Below are 20,522 nucleotides of genomic sequence, written 5' to 3'. Positions count from 1 at the left end.
TTGAGATATGGGGGTATGTTGTCCATATAATGGCTATGTTCAGGTTTGGAGTATAATGAGTGGATACAATGATAGGGATGGATCTACCCTCATTTGGTGGGATTTAATGTTCAGTGACAGGTTTCAGAGTAGCAGCCGTGTTAGTCTGTATTCGCAAAAAGAAAAGGAGTACTAGTGGCACCTTAGAGACTAACCAATTTGAGCATCCGATGAAGTGAGCTGTAGCTCACGAAAGCTTAAGCTCAAATAAATTGGTTAGTCTCTAAGGTGCCACTAGTACTCCTTTTCTTTTTGCGAATGTTCAGTGAGTTTATGGTTCCAGTTCATATGGTCCAATGGAAAAAGTCTCTCAGTCCCTACCCCATAGTGGATGCACGATGTCGTACCGGCTCACACCTCCCGATACTGTCGGTGGCCAGTGGTGTGTTCAGTGTAGATGTCCCTGGACCATCAGATGGTGTCCGAGACCATGAGGCGTCACATGAGCCGTGCGTAGCGTCGACTGATCCCACAGATCCGCAGCACACGCTCGTTGCAGGGGTCCCAAGTGCCCAGGGCTCCGACGATCACGGCATCCATCTGCACCTCGTAGCCCTTCGCTCTCAGGGTGTCGGCCAGAGGGGTGTATTTTTCCAGCTTACGAGCTCAGGCTTCGCGGAAGGCCGGGGTCCTGTTCTCGAAGGAGATCGTGATGTCGACAAGGATGATCTTTTTCTGGGCCTCGTCGGTGACTACCACATCAGGTTGCAACTGGCTGTCAGTCCCAGGAATGGCGCAGTTCACAGCGACCTCCCTCAGGCGCGGTGCGATGGCTTTCACTAGGCGGTTCTGGATGGCGCTGTGGCGCAGCTGCCAGGCTCTGGAGTGGGGCTTGCAGCTGCACAGGACGTGGGGCAGGGTCTCGCTGGGAGTAGCCGCACTTCCTGTAACACTTGTCTCGGTTCCCGTGGTGGACAGCTCTGTTGAGCGGGACGCAGTTGAGCTGGGCACGGTGGATGAACCGCCAGTCGGTGAAACGGGTGAAGCCGCCCCCGGCGAGGAAGGGGTTGCTGGCTTCCCACTTGCTGGTCAGTTTGAAGGCTTTACCCTCGTCCGGTTTACGCTTCAGGATTTCCATGTACAGCGAGTGGATGGCTGCCTTCAGGGTCCTCTCCAGCATGCCCCGGCACCTGGGGTGACGATGGTGTTGTCATCGGACCTGATCTGCGGCACCAGGACTCCCAGCTCCTGCCGCTCCTCGCACCACTCCCAGCGGCAGCCGATGCGCTTCCCCAGGCGACGCGTGGCATTGCGAGCATGGGACCACAGTGAAGGGATGTCGCGCCCATCCCATCCGAATTCGCCATCCAGGGAACCGCGCAGGAAGCTGGCGGTGTCTTGGTTGGAGGGGGCTCTGCCGATCTGCTTCTTTGTTGCGTCATGGAGGGCATTTGCTGAACGTATTCTCAACTCAGCCCTCCTCACCCATGTCTCAATATTACAGCATGATTGGCCAGGTCTCATAGCTGACACATCTAAGCACAACAGAGCCTGAGTCAAGAATTAAAGTATTACTGCAGTAAGATGGAAAAAAAGCCAGGAAGCTGTGTGTGATAGTTTAAAGGGAGGGAAGGGAATCTGCTGTAATAAAACAGGGTCAGCAATTCTGACTCCCAGGCTCTGTTCCCAGTTGTGCTGCTGATTTGTGTGACCTGTGACCTTGGACCTCAATTAATCTCCTCTGTAAAATAGGTGCTAAAATGTCCTCCTCCCTGGGGTAATGCAGTTCAATGTTTGTCAACTAAACTGACACCCTCTGCTGAAGAGGGGCACCCTATTACATGTGTGAACAAATGAATTAAAGTGTAGTTGTCTGCTCCTCCAAGGCTGTGTCAGCAAGTCTCCTTTTACACTGGTATTGATGCTGCTCCACCAGGGGTGACATAGGTGGGAATGCTCATGTTAACAGGGCAATTGCATTTTTACCACTTTAGACATCTAGACTATGCTTACTCTGAGCAGGTCTAGAGAACATGGTGACAAAAAATGCTGGTGACTTTCTGGCCCCCTCTAAAACTCCTATAGTTGTGGGGAGGTTTTGGTGGCTGGAAGGAGAGAAGAGGAAGAATATCAAACAGACAAAGGAGAGAGATATCTACTAGTTAAAACACATGTTAACTGTAGCCAAAGGAGAGTACGATGGAGTGCCAAGCTCTCATCTTATTGGGGGGAGGGGGGAGAGCAGACGACAAAACAGTTTCTCAAGTCTCTTCAAGTTTTGCTTTCTGTTGTCCTGGCTCAAAAAAAACAACCCACATTATCAATGGCCTGCTAGGCCACAATGTAACAATACCATTCTTTATGGTTAGGCTCTCAGTCTTCATGGCAACAGTTCAGAAAATACAGATGCTGTGAGCTCATGCGATAGCAAGTACTACAGCTCCTGCCTCCTAGACGGACGCCTTGTTTACGACTTTAATCATTAACAGTTTAAAAAAACAAAAAAAATCACCTCTCAATGTGCAGCCAGTGAGGTGGCTGGACATAGTAAAACAGTGATGCATTTCAAGTTTTAGAAAGTCAGAGGAGTCATTAGTGATAATCACCAGGAAGCTAAGGAAGTTTACTTATTCCTGTTATGAATCTTCCATGTTTCTACTGCAGGGGAGGAAGGTTCTCCGGAAACAATTTCAAGAGTTGGAAACAGTCACAGGTCTGGATAGAGATCACTGCCATGGTTTAAAATGGAGAGAGGACATTACAAGAATACTGCTTTCCTCAGGGTGCTAAGGTAAACATGGTCACGTGTCATTAACAGTTATCTGAGGTCCAAGGGAAAGTAATTCCAGAGAAGCTTTGGAGGAAAAGGAGTCAACAAACCACTGTACTAAAAATCGAAAAATAGGGTTTTTGTATCCTTTCATCTGTACCCTAATCTCTCAAAATTATGGTCTAGAGATAAAATCAAAAGTAAAATCCACCAAAGATCATATGGAATCTTGAGGTAAGCAGGAGCTTCAAGTTGACTCCCAAATATCTGGAAAGAAAGAATGGGGTACCTATGTTGAACTCTCTACTGTGGGATCTTCCAAAGGATACTGCTATAGGTAATCGGAGGGGAGGCAAATTGCTGTTGGAGATTGCAAAAACAACAAAGCATGAACTGGAACAGAGCTAACAAGCTAACAATGCAATTTTGCTCACAGTAAACTGCTGCTCTATGCCTCCAAGAATATATGGAAAATCCATAAAGTTTCATGTAATAGGCAGAGGAACGGAAGTTGCGTCAGGAGCACCACATGTATCATCCTCCTTTGGTTTTTCCACTTGACTCCCTTTATGACTTTACTTCCAAACGGGAGCAAAAACTGACTTAATGGTCACTAAAAGCAGCCACGAAATGAATTAAAGGAGCATTAACCCAACAGAAGTGTAAAATCTCTTTAATAAAACACAGAAAAGTAACATGATACTAACCCAACTCAGGTTCACTTCCAGAAAATGAAACACTGTACAACTAGCCTCATTCTGGCCATTAAACAATAAACTAAGAAACTCACTGGCCAAGGCCCTTCACTCATCTGTAAACATATTATTATTTGCCAGGAGATGCCTCTAGAGTACTGAGCATCTTTCCTTGGCCATAAAGAACCTGCTTTATTTTCTTTAATGCAATAACAAAAGCCTATATAATGCAGTAAGGCATACCACAGCACTATCCATTTCCATTCGATTTACAGTCCTGTGCAATGAAATGTCAATGACAACTACAGAGCACTGATTTAGGCATCCCAGGTTATTCCAGTATTTCACTCCTTGTAATATTAAAGGATAAATCACACAGCATTAGAGGATATTACCATATAATGCATTGCTAAAGCAGATATATATATGAAGCGCATTTAAAGTGATTACATAATCTAAGTCTTGTATATGTAGTGAAAATACCTGGATAAAAATAAACCTGCATTGTGTGTGAGAGCCTTGTAGAAATAAACTGGCTAATGACCCTTTCTGAACATGCAAAAAGCCTATTTATAAAATAATGCCCTTCGATAGTATTTTTCATCCAAGGCTCTCAAGCTCTTTACACATTAAGTAATCACTGTTCTCCCCATGGTTCTGGGTTTCGGAAGTCTCAGCTGCCTGACGATCCAATCAAGTTTTAGTGATCATAAACAGATATTATATTGATCATTATGATCAGTGAATGGTGTAGTAGAAATGCATCTATAAGTAAGGGCCCAGGAAGAACTTGGAAGAGAATCAGAGCTTAAGGCAGCTCTTGAAATTAGTTGCCTTTGTGACAGAATCCTATAGAAAAGTGGTTCTCAAACAACTTCTGTAGTGATGACCCCTTTCACACAGCAAACCTCGGAGGGCAACCCCCCCTTATCAATTAAAAACACTTTTTAAAAATATTTAACACTATTATAAATTCTGGAGGGGAAGCACGGTTTCGGGTGGAGGCTGACAGCTCACAACCACCCAGGTAATAACCTCACGACCCCCAGTTTGAGAACCCCCGCTATAGAAATTCTTGATCAACAACTTGAACTATGAAGTACAACAAGCAGCAGACAGGTTTTAGCATCTTTTTACTCCATCCACAGGTGTGAAATGAGGACCCTTGCAGTACAATGAAACAGAAGCATTAGGAGTCTATTTCTTTATCAGAACCACTGACGGTATTAAAAAAACTACTGAGGTGGCTGGAGGGAACAAATCAGTATGTTGACAAGAGCTCTAACAATAGGATCTGGTGGCAATGCAAGTTATAACACCACCATTTAACAACAGAAATCCCTAGAACTGTTAAATATTTAACAAACAAGATTTTTCCCTGTAATCTTAGTGATGGTCTTGAGAAGAAAGCCATATACTTCACCCAGAGAATTAAAGAACTCTGCTTTCCAAAGCCATCTTCTAATAAAAGCTAGCCTGTTAGAAACTTTACTGGTGTCTCTTCTGCAGCGTTTGCCCAAAATACTTAACCCCTCTCCCCACCACACACACACACAAAACTGGCATTTCCCCACTCCCTACATAAACTGGAGTTCAGCTGTTTGTTTAGTAATTCTCTTGTGTTTTCACTTGCCTTTGCTAGGAGCTCCAGTTGACCTGCAATTTTGCAGTAAGTTTTGGTGTTACGTAAACTAAAGGAGTTAGAAGTGGGTTTTGTCCAGATTAGACATGAATACACTGTTTAAAGTAGTGACAAATGACATCAACTATGTTCTTAGGAAGATAACCCAGAGGTACTGGGATTATTTCTGAAATCATTGCTCCCCATGCCAAACTACCTACTGAAAGCAACACTTTCATTGGACACCTTTTCTAGAATGACCACTCACATTGCAGTAGTTTGGAGAACATTGCAGGACAATAACCAGATGCCACCTGGCTACAGGTTTTCCCCTTTCAGAAGGGGCCCCATGATCTATGTTAGCCTTCAGCCTGATGCCAAGAACCAAAAAACTGTGTGCTACAGTCAGTCTAGATTCTGGAACAGATAACGGTTAGTCTGCAATACCCCAAGAAACCAGATGATTATGGGCAAGCTATTTCTTCTTCAACTCTGTCCATATCACTAGGATAACATTACAGTAATCACATATACTGGCAAATAAAACTGGAATTAACTTCACAATCCCCATAAAAAATAGGAGCAACAGCTGCCACTGGGGGAAAAAACAACCTGGGATTTCTCTAGCATTTGAAAGCATTTCCTTCCTTAATTTGATCTGTTTACAATGTCAGATTACAGACAAAGTAAACTAATATTTATAAAGCAGCTTAGCAATGGATCTTTGTAAATCTAATTTTGCAAATAAACATCTTTCTATGAACATGAAGCTTATTTTTTGGATACTGGTAGCAAGGACAAGAGACGGGCCATAAATTCACAAGAAGTTTTCTTCTATTTATAAAAAAGATTTTTCTGGCAAAGTTATCTGGTAAGAAAATACACCGACAGCTCACAGAAAACCCTGAAAAGAGTAGTTAGAAACAAATCTGGTAATGCTACATATTCTCTATTTTTCCTTCCATCGTTCTTTATAGTACATATTTCTTCTGTTGCAAATCACAAGATTTGCAGACATTAGGGACATTTAAGACAATGTTTTGTTTTGTAACAAGGTCACCTGCTCCTAGGTTTTCCTCCTTGTCAGTCATTTCCACAACAATCACCTACAGCAGAATGTAAGGGACAGTAACCTGACATTATAGAGGAGGAATAAGCATCACAGTGTTGCCAGCCCCTCAAAATACTCTGCTTTTTCTTAAAGGCCCAGCTCATGGAGTTAGGAGATTACATGAAAATATCTGCTTTCACTACAGAAATTAAGTATTTATCTTAGCTCATAAGGCTGCACAGAAAATAACTGAAAACGTAAGCCTTCAGGGCTCAAAATACAGAAGGCAAATAAAACAAATCTAAAATGTTTAAAGTCTCATGATTTAAGTCAATCTCCCAATTTCTGAATGCTTGACAATAGTGAGAACAGGTAAATTCTCATGAAACATTATTTGCATGTAAATGCCTCATGAATATCCCAAATAGAGGGAGGGATATACTGAAGATATGCACAGACTGGCGAGGGGGAGACTCAGGGATGCAGGCTCTGGGCGGCGCTTACCTCAAGCGGGTCCCGGAAGCAACAGCATGTCCCTTCTCCAGCTCCTACACGGAGGCATGGCCAGGCAGCTCTGCACACTGCTCCGTCCACAGATGCCGCCCCTGCAGCTCCCATTGGCTGTGATTCCTGGCCAATGGGAGCTGAAGGGGTGGCGCTTGGGGCAGGGGCAGCATGCAAAGCGGAGCCCCTTAGCTGCCCCTATGTGTAGGGGCCAGAGAAGTGTTGGATCATATTAAAGAAGTTCTGTATTAAAATCACAAATGAGTTTGATTCCCCATAGTTTAAATTCCAGGGTATTACTAATTAAGAGGTCTCTTGGTTTTTGGTACTGTTTCTCTCCCTCTATGTGTGAAACTTGCAAGCTGCTAATTGTGTTAGGCCCACCTTGATTATCATGCACGTGATCACTTTAGATAAGCTACTACCAACAGGAGAGTGGGTTTGTGTTGGAAATGGCCCAACTTGATCATCATACACATTGTAAGGAGAAAGAAAAGGAGTACTTGTGGCACCTTAGAGACTAACCAATTTATTTGAGCATAAGCTTTCGTGAGCTACAGCTCACTTCATCGGATGTAAGGAGAGTGATCACTTTAGATAAGCTATTACCAGCAGGAGAGTGGGGTGGGGGGAGAGAAAACCTTTTGTAGTGGTAAATACCCATTTTTTCATGCTGTGTGTGTATGAAAAGATCTTCGATACTTTCCACAGTATGCATCCGATGAAGTGAGCTGTAGCTCACGAAAGCTTATGCTCAAATAAATTGGTTAGTCTCTAAGGTGCCACAAGTACTCCTTTTCTTTTTGCGAATACAGACTAACACGGCTGTTACTCTGAAACCTGTAATTGTGTTAGTACATTCTAAGACACAGTCTGTTCTCAAAGCAATTCTTTGTAACAACTACTCACACAGAGAGAGACTCACAGCAATACTCTGTAACAACAGAAACAGCACCCAGAGACTCCCCGCCCTTTTGTTGTATTCATCTCGCTTTGTTAACAATTGTGATTAAAATAGAGATAGAGGATGTATGCTTGGTGTGGATAATAACTGAATGATCAGGGAGGTGCCAGCCTAAGAATCCAGTGTCCATCGGCTGAAGAAGGCGTCAAGTGGAAATAACCAGAGGACCCCCAGAGGGCAGACTGGAATCCACCCAACAGCCTCAAGAATGGGAGAACCAAAGAACAAGATAACATCTGGCAGCACGGAGCAGTCAGGAATGTGTCATCTGCTGATTGATTCAGCAACAGCATGATGAAGCAGTTCCCACAGACTGGCCTAGGAAGAAATTCCTATAAAAATGGACTCTAGAAAGTGAGAACTTTGGGGTCTGATTCTGCAAACCAACTTCCAGGAGCATCAGATGAGCCTCTGACAAGGCCCTGCTCCCTCCTCATGTCCAGGCCACCTGGTCAGTGGCTTGGCATGAGCAACTCTAAGGCTGGTAACTATGATAACAACCTTGCAGAACGTGTGTGTGTGTGTGTGTGTGTGTGTGTGTGTGTGTGTGTGTGTGTGTGTGTGTGTGTGTGTGTGTGTGTGTGTAAATATGAAATTGAATGGAATGTTATAGCTAAAGCTAACTGCATAGTGAAAAGGAGTACTTGTGGCACCTTAGAGACTAACACATTTATTTGAGCATAAGCTTTCATGAGCTACAGCTCACTTCATCCGATGATGTAGCTCACGAAAGCTTATGCTCAAGTAAATTGGTTAGTCTCTAAGGTGCCACAAGTACTCCTTTTCTTTTTGCGAATACAGACTAACGTGGCTGCTACTCTGATAACTGCTTACTATGATTCTTTCTGTATTCACAATAAATGTGGCATTTTGCCTTTTCCCCTTTAATAAGATCCTGCTGGTTTTTATTTTATTGGTATAACAGGAGGGCCATGCCGCTGCTTCCAGGAGCCACATGGAGTGGCCCCCAATCCTGTTCCCCGACTGGAGTGCCAGAGCAGGGCCAGCCTCAGACTCCACTCCCCAGCAGGAGCTCGAGGGCCAGATTAAAACTGCTGGTGGGCCATAGTTTGCCCACCCCTGATTTACACCCTGCTCCTGAGAGTTAATCCAACCCACTGACGTCAATCCCACAAGTCTGAGCCCGCATAAAGCTTGCAGCATTGAGGCCTTATTTACATAGAGGACAATAGCTAAAATGACCCTGTAGTGCAACAACAAACAACACTTAAATACATAAAGTTACCTAAAACAGGAAGTTCACATGAAAAGCCAGAATTCCACTAGAGATTCTCTGCCTTCTCGGATACATTTTGTAGCTCTTGTTTCTGTAGTTAGTGTATATAAATAACTAAAACTTCGTATGGATACTTTGAGCCAAAAGTTCTTCAGAAATGGTGGTAATCAGAATCTACATGGTTAAATTTAGAAAGGCACTGAACTTTAATACTTGTGTCAGTCACAGCCTTACTGATTCAGCTGAAACCACACCCTCATATCATGCTGTAGTGCCAGTGTCAACTTCAACTTTGAATTTCCTATAGCGGTTGGCTTTTTGGTAAGCTTAACAAAATTTCCTGTCCTCCAACAAATTTTCTTCAGATTGTGTCTTCCTGGTCATTGTGGAGAGATTTTAATCTTTCTAATGCTAGCATAATTTCCATCTGAAAACATTAGAAAGTTTGGTAATAAGCACTTCCTTTAATACTATTAAACATGGTAACTACAAGGAATGGCTTGAGCTGCAAAGAGATCGTATTTCACCTGCAAAGTAACAGCATATACAGTATTATCCAAACAATCTCTCCCAGGTGTTACTCTCAAACTAGAGCTAAATCTCAGCAACTTTTTACAAGATACTAGAGAGTGGAGTAACTGGGCATCTTATACCAGCAATAAGCAACCTAAGAGCAACTAATCTCTTAGGATATTAGGTGATACACCTATTTTTCTAGATCAGTGAGATTCTAGAAAAGTTACAGGTACCATGGCCCTGGTACTGTGTAAACTATTCCCACAATGTAGCACCCTCCTGGCCGATAACAGTTGTTGCTATTCCAAGTCCTGGGCCTCTCCAACAGAACCTGACAAAGTTGTACCGAAGTTGTGTAATATATTCAGATGTGCGCTAGGACAAACTACCAAAACACAAACCCATTTCCCCATCAGTTAAAGACTGATGAACTTATCCAAGGCAACACCAAGCCCTCCCTTCCTAGTTCAAAGGAAAAAATAATAGAAAATTTGTGGCTATCCACCCTATTTTAAAATAAACCCTTAAGTGTTTAATACTGAAATGGGTGCCAGTTCCAAAACAAAAAGAATGGGAGAGGTACATGAAACTATTTGCCAGTAATGTAAATTATGTTTGTTTATTTCACATACTGAAATGTAAGAAGATACTATTGGCTATCAGGTGCTTCAAAAAGGCATAGGTCTAATCAGTCTACTTGACCTATCCCCCAAAATATTCATAAGCATAGGATGTTTAACCAAATGGACTATGGAAGCACCAATATGATTCAACAGAGATGTGCAGGGACGACAGGGGAGGAGATCAAATGTTCTCAAACAAAATTTTCTGATTAAATCCAGAACTTGTACAGTAGAACCTCAGAGTTACGAACACCTCGGGAGCAGAAGTTACTTGTAACTCTAAAATGTTTGTAACTCTGAACAAAACATTATGGTGGTTCTTTCAAAAGTTTACAACTGAACACCGACTTAATACAGCTTAGAAACTTTACTACGCAGAAGAAAAATTCTGCTTTCCCTTAATTTTTTTTAGTAGTTTACATTTAACACAGTCCTATATTGTATTTGCTTTTTTCGTCTCTGCTGCTGCGTAATTGTGTACTTCCAATTTCAAATGAGGTGTGGGGTTGACTGGTCAGTTGGTAACTCTGGTGTTCATAACTCCGAGGGTTCTAGTGTAACTCCAAGGTCATTAGAAAGCTGAACCACTTGTGTTAGTCTAGGGGTAACGTTTTCAAAAGCACTCAAGTGACTTAGGAGCTTTTTGAAATTTTTGCCCTAGATCCATCCCTATAAAGAAAGGCAGAGCATGTGGTGATATGACAATGGATGTCAGATACCTAATTAGCACCTAGTCCAAAGTGCAGATTTTTTTGGTAGAGCACAGAAGACAGTTGCTTATTTACATTCATTCTTGGCAAGTACAGATACCACAATTAAATAAGGGTCCTTTTCTCTTCCCAACCATAGATTTGTTTAGGGTCCATAATGAGAAGAACCTGTAAATCCTGTAGCAATAAGCTCTTAGACTCACAGACTTTAAGGTCAGAAGGGACCACTATGATCGTCTAGTCTGACCTCCTGCACAATGAAGTCCACAGAATCTCACCCATCCACTCCTGTAATAAACCCCTAACCTATGTCTGAGCTACTGAAGCCCTCAAATCATGGTTTGAAGACTTCAAGGTGCAGAGAATCCTCCAGCAAGTGACCTGTGCCCCACGCTGCAGAGGAAGGCAAAAACCTGCCAGGGCCTCTGCCAATCTGCCCTGGAGGAAAATTCCTTCCCGACCCCAAATATGGCGATCAGCTAAACCCTGAGCATGTGGTCAAGACTCACCAGCCAGACACCCATGAAAGAATTCTCTGTAGTAACTCAGATCCCATCCCATCCCAGGCCATTGGGCATATTTACCGCTAATGGTCAAAGATCAATTAATTGTCAAAATTAGGCTATCCCATCATACCCTCCCCTCCATAAACTTATCAAGCTTAGTCTTGAAGCCAGATATGTCTTTTGCCCCTACTACTCCCCTTGGAAGGCTGTTCCAGAACTTCACTCCTCCAAGGGTTACGATCTTCATCTAATTACAAGTCTAAACTTCCTGATGGCCAGTTTATATCCATTTGTTCTCGTGTCCACATTGGTACTGAGCTTAAATAATTCCTCTCCCTCCCTGGTATTTACGCCTCTGATATATTTATAGAGAGCGCCCTTCTTGAAGAAGGGCTCTACCAAATCACCTACGACACCACAACAAAGGCTGAAGTTTTCCAAAGCAATTTGCTGCTTCTGTACATGGGCAGTTCCTAGTGGCGCCAAGGGTTTGCAGACTGCACCCTGCAGTTGCTCGTGACCCAAGTTCCACCACACTTTTAGCCAAAAAGATAGGTTCTTCAGCATACAGGTTCAGATTCAGGAAGATTGCAGCCTCCACTGTGTGTGTAAAGAATTCTGCAGAGCCAAATTATATTCTAATCAGTCACCCACTGCAGCTCACATGCAAAACATTTTTATACTAATATTCTGGAGCAAGCTTTTCCTTGTCCTCCATAAACTCTCTGAATAGCTTTTGCTCCACAGGGCTGTTAGAAAATAATTACTACTCTAAACTCATAGGCCACTTTTCCAGAGCAGGTCTGCCATATGAACAACATTTGGTTCATCTGCATTGGTATGTTGCAAGCATGGAGCCACTGCTGTCACTTAGATCCTATTCTATCTGTACTAACAATGTAGCGTCCTTTTTAGGACTCACTGCAGCAGTCTATGCTCAAAACCCTGCATGTTACTCAACCTTGAAGCTGACAAACTTCTGTAAAAGGCAGCAGCTAGGACCCCTGTAAATAATCCCATGTTTAAGAAACAGAATCTAATCCTTAATCAGGTTTTACAAAGTTCCTTCATTATAGGTGTATATTTAGGCAAATGCCATACATTTATTGAAAAAACTGCATGGGACCCCTGTAGCGCGTTTCCACTGGAAAGCACAGAATCATAGGAATGTAGGACTGCAAGGGATCTCAAGAGGTCATCTAGTCCAGCCTCTTGCGCTAAGGCAGCACCAAATATACCTAGACCACCCCAACAGAGGTTTGCCTAGCCTGTTCTTAAAAACCTCCAATGACAGCGATCCCACAACCTCCCTTGCAAGCGGATTCCAGAGCTCAACTACCCTTATAGTTGGAAAGTTTTTCCGAATATCTAACCTAAATCAGATTAGCACAATTACTTCTAGTCCTACCTTCAGTGGGCATGGAGAACAATTGATCCCTGTCCTCTAACAGCCCTTAACATATCTGAAGATTGATCAGGTCCCACCTCAGTCTCCTCTTCTCAAGACTAAACGTGCCCAGGTTTTTTTGTTTTTTTTTTTATTTTCTCAAAGGTCAGATTTGCTAAAACCTTTTATCATTTTTGTTGCTTTCCTTTGGACTCTCTCCAATTTGTCCACATCTTTCCTAAAGTGTGATACCAAGAACTGGACATAGTATTCCAACTGAGGCACCATCAAGATGATGAGAGCTGGACAATTACCTCATGTCTTACAAGAAAAACTCTTATTAATACACTCCAGAATGACACTCGCCTTTTTTGCTACTATATCACATTGCTGACTCACTCAATTTGTGATCCACTATAACCCTGAGATCCTTTTCAGCAGTACTATGCCTAGCCAGTTATTTCCCATTTTGTAGTTGTGCATTTGATTTTTCTTCCTAAGTGAAATACTTTGCATTTGTCTTTATTGAATTTCATCTTGTTGAATTGCAACAATTCTCTAACTTGTCAAGATCGTTTTGAATTCCAATCCTGTCCGTCAAGTGCAAGCAACCCCTCTCAGCTTAGTGTCATCTACAGATTTTATAATCAAATTCTCCACTCCATTATCCAGGTTCTTAATGAAAATATTGACTAGGACTAGACCCAGTACAGAGCCCTATGGGACCTAACTAGTTATTTCCCGCATTTGACAGCAAACCTTCGATAACTACTCGGAGTATGGTCTTTCACCAGCTGTGCACCCACCCTGTAGTAATTTCATCTAGACCACATTTCTCTGGTTTGCTTATGAGAATGCCATGTGGCGCTGCGCCAAAAGCATTACTAAAATCAGGATCTCACATCTACATGCCTGCAGAAGAGTTACCTTTCCCAGAAGAACATCTGCAAGTGAGTCTCTTCATTCAGAATGCAGAATTTACGTACCCTCAGTAGAACGAGACACACAATTGCACAGGCTGCAGAGGAGTTGAAATGAAAACTTTAAAAAAAAATTCTGTTGCAATTCCTACTCTGGACGTTCTTTCTACAGCTTACTTGCAAACATACATGGCACTGCAGCAGCAGCAGCAAACGTAGGTCTTCATACAAACGAGCAGGATACACGAAGTACAATCTGAGGGACACTATTCTTTGTGACGGACATAATAGCCCTACAGACTGACCTCAGTCTAGTCGGATCGTCTTCCATGGAAATTTGAATGTGGGGTATCCGAGAAAATAGAATTTGGTTTGATCTTCACTTTGTCTACTGAAACCCCAGAATGCCCTTTTTCTCAGTATCTAGTCCTGCCTACTAGATTTAAAACAGCTGAAAAGCCAAAATACATGGTCTTGAATCTGAACTAACAAAGTGAAAATTCAGTCAGAGCAGCCCAACTCTTAAAGAGGGCCAAAAGAAATCAGAACCACCTAATGACAATGTCAAGAAAAAACTCAGCATATAAACTGCTTAGTACCTAAACATCTGTAATTTCAGATTGTTAAAGTACAAAAAAGAAAATACAAACTTGCCAGTTTTAGAAAGCTCTGGGGGAAAGGAAAAATAAACCAGAATACACAAAAAAGACTGTTTTACCTCAAGGGTGTCAGGAGAAGGTAAACACCATGTTGCAATTAGATCTGGAATCCTAATTTTGTCCAAACATGGTAAACACAGAATTAAAACCTGTTTCATCACAAGAGGAAGAGAAGCAATCAGCAAAATTTATCATCCAGCCCATAAAGGTAAAAGAATGATTAAAAAAAAAACCACCACCACCAAACTTTAAAATGATTACCCAGGTCCTCTCCCCAATCACACCCCCACCTCCCAAAAAAACCCTAAATCATAAAATTAAGCATCTACATGATGTACTTACCTATATGTGACAAGGGAATAGCTTTCCGTTAGCGCAATGATACATGTGACTAACCCCTTCCCTGCTTAGAAAGGGTTTGCAACACAGACAAAAGGCTGCGTTCATCAACCCTAGAATGCCTCCTTCCAAAAGACAGGGAGAGTATAGTCTATCAATGACAACCTACTGTGCTCATGAAGGAAAGGAAACCCTTGGGTATTTACTGCAGTCCTTCTGGCTGGACTGGTGTTTTCTGTTCCCTTTGACTAAAGTAAAGCTTTAATGCTCCCTTTTGTTCCTTAACTCAAAGCAAATATTTGTGCTCTCACACCCTTACCTAATATCTACATGAAAATTAAAGGTTTCAGAGTAGCAGCAGTGTTTTGCTTCTGTGAGCTACAGCTAGCTCACGAAAGCTTATGCTCAAATAAATTTGTTAGTCTCTAAGGTGCCACAAGTACTCCTTTTCTTTTTATGAAAATTAAAGCATCTACCAGAAAGGGTTCCTCTCACCCACCCTGCATGTCTTTGCCATGAATTAAAATAAATAAATCTAGTTACTATTTCACCAGCAGCCACCAACAGAATTGCCTTCCCCACAAAAATATAGGAATTGCAGGACGTTTTGTACTTCAGCCTGTGCAACAATGCACTTCTTTAAAAACACATCAGCCGCTTTTAATACATACCCTTGCTGCAGAGAGCCATTAGTTTATTCTCATGTAAGGTTAGATCCAAGCCCCACCCTCCAAGACTTAGTTAAAAATCCAGTTATGTGGTGGATTTTGGTTATGATAAATTGAGATTAAGTGGAGAGCCCTGGTTTCAGCACAGTTAGTGCCCTAAAGTGCATTCTTGGAGCCTGCCAGCTGCCTGACTTCCCAAACTAAATGGCAGTATACTGCAAAGAATGCAACAACGCATGTTCTTAGAAATACATGAGACACTCTAGAGTAGACCCTCCAAACTAATGGCATGGGGGTGAAAAGAAGTGTTTTATATACAAACATTCTGCTGAAAGCATAATGACTGCTCCAGACTAACAGGTTTTATGCTCAAATAAATTTGTTAGTCTCTAAGGTGCCACAAGTCCTCCTTTTCTTTTTGAGGTTTTAGAGATTAAGCAATGGAGAGAGAGGCACCTGACTTTGCAAAATAGCAGTTTATAGAAACTGCTTGCAAAGTGTTAAACACAGTGCAACAGATTTGTAAACTGGAAGAGAGTGTGGGAAAAGCTAGAAGCCAACTGCCAATTAGGGTTTTGTTTGTTTGGTTGGGTTTTTTTGCACCAGGTCTGTCCAGGCTCCAACTTAATGTTTGACAGAAACTATCGAGAAACAGAAAGAAAAGGAGTACTTGTGGCACCTTAGAGACTAACAAATTTATTTGAGCATAAGCTTTCATGAGCTACAGCTAGCTCATGAAAGCTTATGCTCAAATAAATTTGTTGGTCTCTAAGGTGCCACAAGTACTCCTTTTCTTTTTGCGGACACAGACTAACAACGGCTGCTACTCTGAAACCTACTGAGAAACAATTTCTGAGCTATCTGATATCAGAGCCAGTGGCTTTCTTATCATAAAGAGAGAGACAGTATCAAGATTTTAAAGAACTGTGAAGAAATGGAGTCATTTAGACTTGAGTTACTACACACACATACTTGACAAAAAACAGAGTTTTAAGCATATCAACACAACACATTAGATTACTGCAATTAAAAACTATTTGAAATCCAGAAATTTAGAATTAAGGTTCCATACTAAATGAACCATAGTTCAGACCCTGAATCTTCACGCTCGGTTCACAGAAGCGTGACAGAACTTTTCCTTACCCTCACTACACTTCTTCATGATGTTCAACACTCATTCTTCCCACTCACCCTCCAATAACTTTTACATTACAAAAGACAGATTTAGGTCTAGTCTACACTAGACAGGCTTTGCCAGTATAGCTAATCAGCATGGCTATCGGCAGAGGCTCGTAGTGTAGACAGCATATGCTGATACAAGGAGTTTCTGCCACTATAGTAACACCACCTTCCCATACACATTAGTTATGCCAACAGAAGCACTCTGTCAACATAGCTGCTTTTACAACTGGGGGGGTTTGCAGAAATAACCTGTGTCAGCTGGGGGTATGGTTTTTTCACACCTCTGGCCAATAGCTATACCTACAAATCTTTGTAGCATAAACCTGGCCTTATACAGGATACAAGAAGCTTCTGTCTGCATAGTTTACAGTACATGATGTCTATGTTAATTTCATCACAATTTCCAAGGCTACTTCTGCCATTGTCTGTTAGCAACAATTTAAGGAAGTTATAAGAAACTTCAACAAAACCAAATTGACAGATTCCCAAAACCACGTGAATTAAATGAGCTTCCAAACTATTGGACTTGTTTTCAGTTGTGGTCTCAGTGTTCTACAGCTTTCCTTCCAAACTTGACTCCATTGTCTTTCCTATTCCTGTTAGGCTAGGCCTCTCCAAAACTGCTCAACCATTATTCCTTTGGTTCAGCATGTTCTTCTGATCCCTACTTGCTTTTCGCCACTTCATTTAAACAAACAAATTAAAAAAAGAATATTTATAGAACACTTGTTTCCCCATTTCCAAGCAACATGGCTTTACTTCTCCTCAAGCAAAAAACATCCTCAATGCCAAAAGATTTGTTCCACTTTTATTTCCTAGATCTAACAGGTACTGTACAATGGTTCTCTTTTTTAATATACAACCCACTGAAAAAAAAAAAAGCCTTTTGTTTCAAGATTTAAAATTTTATAACAATAGGAAGCTATGGGTCAAGATTAACAGCATAAATCCATATATGATTCAATGATTGGAATGATGACAATGTTTAATCTGGATTAGCTGGCAATTAAATCTGTCTGATTGTATTAGCCTAGCACAAAACTTTCTGTTGAATGCCCCCACAGAGGCGCTCAGTACATTCATAGGTCACAGGAAAAACGATTTGCCAACATTTTGTTCTAGATACACTATGAACTTCCTATTGTGATGAGGCTGGAAGAAAGGAGCACTGATCCTCTTGAAAGATTGATCCTACCTCCACTGATCGTCCTCTTCAATGGAATAAACAGACATTTGCTCTTAAACATCCAAGCAATACGGCCTGTTTGAGTGGTTGATACCACCAAAGCAAAATGTTGTCATTATTAAATTTAGGCAGTAATACTATCAGAGAAGGGATTGTATTCATTCACCTTAACTAAGGATTTTTTAAAAGGTTTATATTTAAATTCTGTAACTATTTGCCCTCAAAACTGTTTTTAAATAAAGAATTACACAGTAATCTTAAAGTTAACAGAATTTGTGTTTGGGAATATTCAAGTGGTGTACCAAAGCCAGTATCACAGCTCTCGTTTTCAATAATCCTAGTTAGTTTTCACTAGGAGTCATGACCTACAGAGCAAAAACATCATTCTGTTGCCAGCCAAAACAGAAATTTCACCACCAGCACATTGCAGGGATCATGATATCACCCACCAAACGAGGAACAAAATACTACTTTCTGTAAAACCAATTTCTGAATGACATCTGAAGAGAAACAGTTGTCTGATTTTAGAGGAAAAGTATCAGAAAATAAGCACTTAGCTGGGAAAAGGTTAAAACACATTGGGGGGGGGAGGGAAAGAGTAGGAGGAAAGAACAGAAAACACCCAAGGACTAAATTGTAAGAGCAAAGCAAGCAGAAATGGACAAAAATCCCGCAGGGCTTTGGGGAAAAAAACAAAAACCACCATCGCCATCAACTCTTCTATATGTTTAAAAATAGACCTTAAGCCCTCTGAATGGGATAAGTTGAAAAACCATTTGAAGAACTTTAATAGAATGCCAATTTCTCATGCTGATTGTTCCAGGAGGTCTAATGGAAAGGAGAGGGCTGTCATTTCTCTACAGCGACCAGAGCACGACTGGGCAAGGTATCGAGTATGATGAACAACACATCCTGCAACTGTCATAGGCCCTGTATTCATAACACTAGCTTCAGGACTGAAAATGAAGGAAATCCTGCTTGCACTAAGACCTCTGGTTCAGTTACTGTCATATTCACACTAAAAGGGGTGGGTCATTTTCAGAGAGTACACACTCACACATCCATTTTCTACCTTTTTCCTCCTACTATAGGAATGACAAAGTAAAACAGTACATGGGTGACTCAAGAGTTCTCAGATTTTACTTTTAATATTTTAAACAAAAGTAATTATTTCCAAGTACATGTCTGAACACTTAAAATTTTGCAAAACAATATATAATAAGACAGGTCAGGATAAGGCAGACACACTTGTGTCTGTTCGAGTGGATGGGGGAAGGGCAAGTTATGAGACAGCCTTAACTAAGTTTCCTGGTTTGTGTCTCAACACTAACAGTTTGCCTGAATTTCCTCTTTTTTTGTAAACAGTAGTTTTAAAAATCTGTTCATAGAAAGTATTTAGAACAAGTTTAGACCAAAGATAATAATGAGTTATTGGAGCTATTTCGGTCACAAACACTTATTTAAGATCAGTAGCATACATGTAGCCCAATTCAGGAAAAAAAATAATCTGGTTTCCATGTTAAAAAACAAAAAACACACATGCTTTAAATATTGCTTCCACTCTGCACAAGCAAGACATTTGTATTGAAGAAAGCCAAGAGACAATTCTAAGATTTCTATTTACTAAAATAAATCAGTGTAGTGAATATTGAACTTTTTCAAAATTAAGCAGATTTTCTCTTGATTTTCCTGACCATTTGTAGTCTCTTCTCTTGACTTAAAATAATTTTGATTCTAATCTCTTTGGAGGATAAAGAAATAGAAGATTTACAAAATACAGGTAATACTAAAAATAAGGCTAAACGAAGACACCCCTTTCCCATGATAATCTTTCCCATAATATAAGAAGTTTAAATACTAGAAACCTCAAAAACTCATGCATGAAATAAAGGTGCATAACTGGTGTATTTAAAGAAAATGCAACATATACATCCAAGTTTATCAGTCTATTCTTGTATATTTTGTTAAGCTACTGTGATGGGATATACAAACCCCACACTGGTCAGGAACAGGTTAATGAGCTGCATGGAGCCCCCACCAGCCCCCCTACACCTGTGCTGGGCCTCAGGCATGGAAGGAGGAGTTAAAAGGAGGGAGCACAGCTCAGTCTGGCCCTGACTGGGAAGGAAAGCAGACTGGCAGTCCCCACATTCAGAAAGAAGCCTGGGTGGGGCCCCGGAGGTGACTGAAGACTACAGTCTGCCAGAGCCTTCCTGCGGAAGGGTAGGTCAGATGGTTTGATTTGTTACCAGGAACTGGCTGGTAGTCATTAAGCCAAGCCACTGCAGCTGAGGACCACCTGAGAGGAAGGGAGCTGAAAGTTGAAACCACCAGGCCCAAAGATTCTCTTTTTGTTTGTTGGTCTTAGACTTCTGGGGTACTGAAGTCCCCACATCAAAGCCACATCCATGAACAAAGTGTCCTGAAGACTTCATTGGGTAAACAGAGGCAGAGCTGCTGCAGTACCACAGCACCTCTCCCACAGCTACCTATTTAGCTGACCTGGAGCAAATAGAAAGGTGAAATGCTTATGTGATAGCAATAAAACCTAAAGCACTCAGTTCAATATTGTAGGCTAGCCCAGAGTAATTTGGTACAAGTTCTACCATCAGATATGCATATGCAATGCACATGCAACTCCCACTGGAGTCAAAAGTTTCATGCATGAATCCAAGGGCAGAACTTGGCCCTTTGAATCTTATCTATGCTGCAAAAGTTTGGGTAATTTTTTTAACAAGCGGAGGATACCAGCATGAAGATGTGGGTAAAAATTATGCCCTCTTCAGCTTCGCTGGTGGTCCTCTAACAGGCTTAGGTTATTAAGCGGGTGAGACCACAGAGCAGTGTGGGAAGGAACATTACTTACATTTTTCTTAATCTTCATTTCCCTCCCCCCTTTAATATCTTCTCTTAGTTTGATGTGCAAAATGTCAGACCCATAAAGGAGGAGGAGAACATAACATCACCTTGGCAACATAGTATTTACCACCCGTTAGGTCTCTTAA

At 41.5% G+C, this 20,522-nt stretch overlaps 1 protein-coding gene across 18 annotated transcripts in view; it reads right to left on the bottom strand.

Annotated features, from left to right (window-relative positions):
• GNG7 (G protein subunit gamma 7) overlaps positions 1 to 20,522 on the bottom strand; it is a 142,796-nt gene that overhangs the window by 108,096 nt on the left and 14,178 nt on the right. For 3 of the 18 annotated variants that reach the window (XM_074939586.1, XM_074939575.1, XM_074939572.1), the window contains exon 2: positions 14,202 to 14,291. The exons of the other annotated variants lie outside the window; for them this stretch is intronic. The gene's annotated coding sequence lies outside the window, so the exon portion shown is untranslated. The remainder of the gene's footprint in view (positions 1 to 14,201; positions 14,292 to 20,522) is intronic. 18 annotated transcript variants of the gene reach the window in all.

Source organism: Natator depressus, chromosome 25, assembly GCF_965152275.1.
Source record: "Natator depressus isolate rNatDep1 chromosome 25, rNatDep2.hap1, whole genome shotgun sequence".
Lineage (NCBI taxonomy): Eukaryota > Metazoa > Chordata > Testudines > Cheloniidae > Natator > Natator depressus.
The sequence above is the reverse complement of the archived record's forward strand: the minus strand, read 5'-3'. Positions and strand labels throughout refer to the sequence as shown.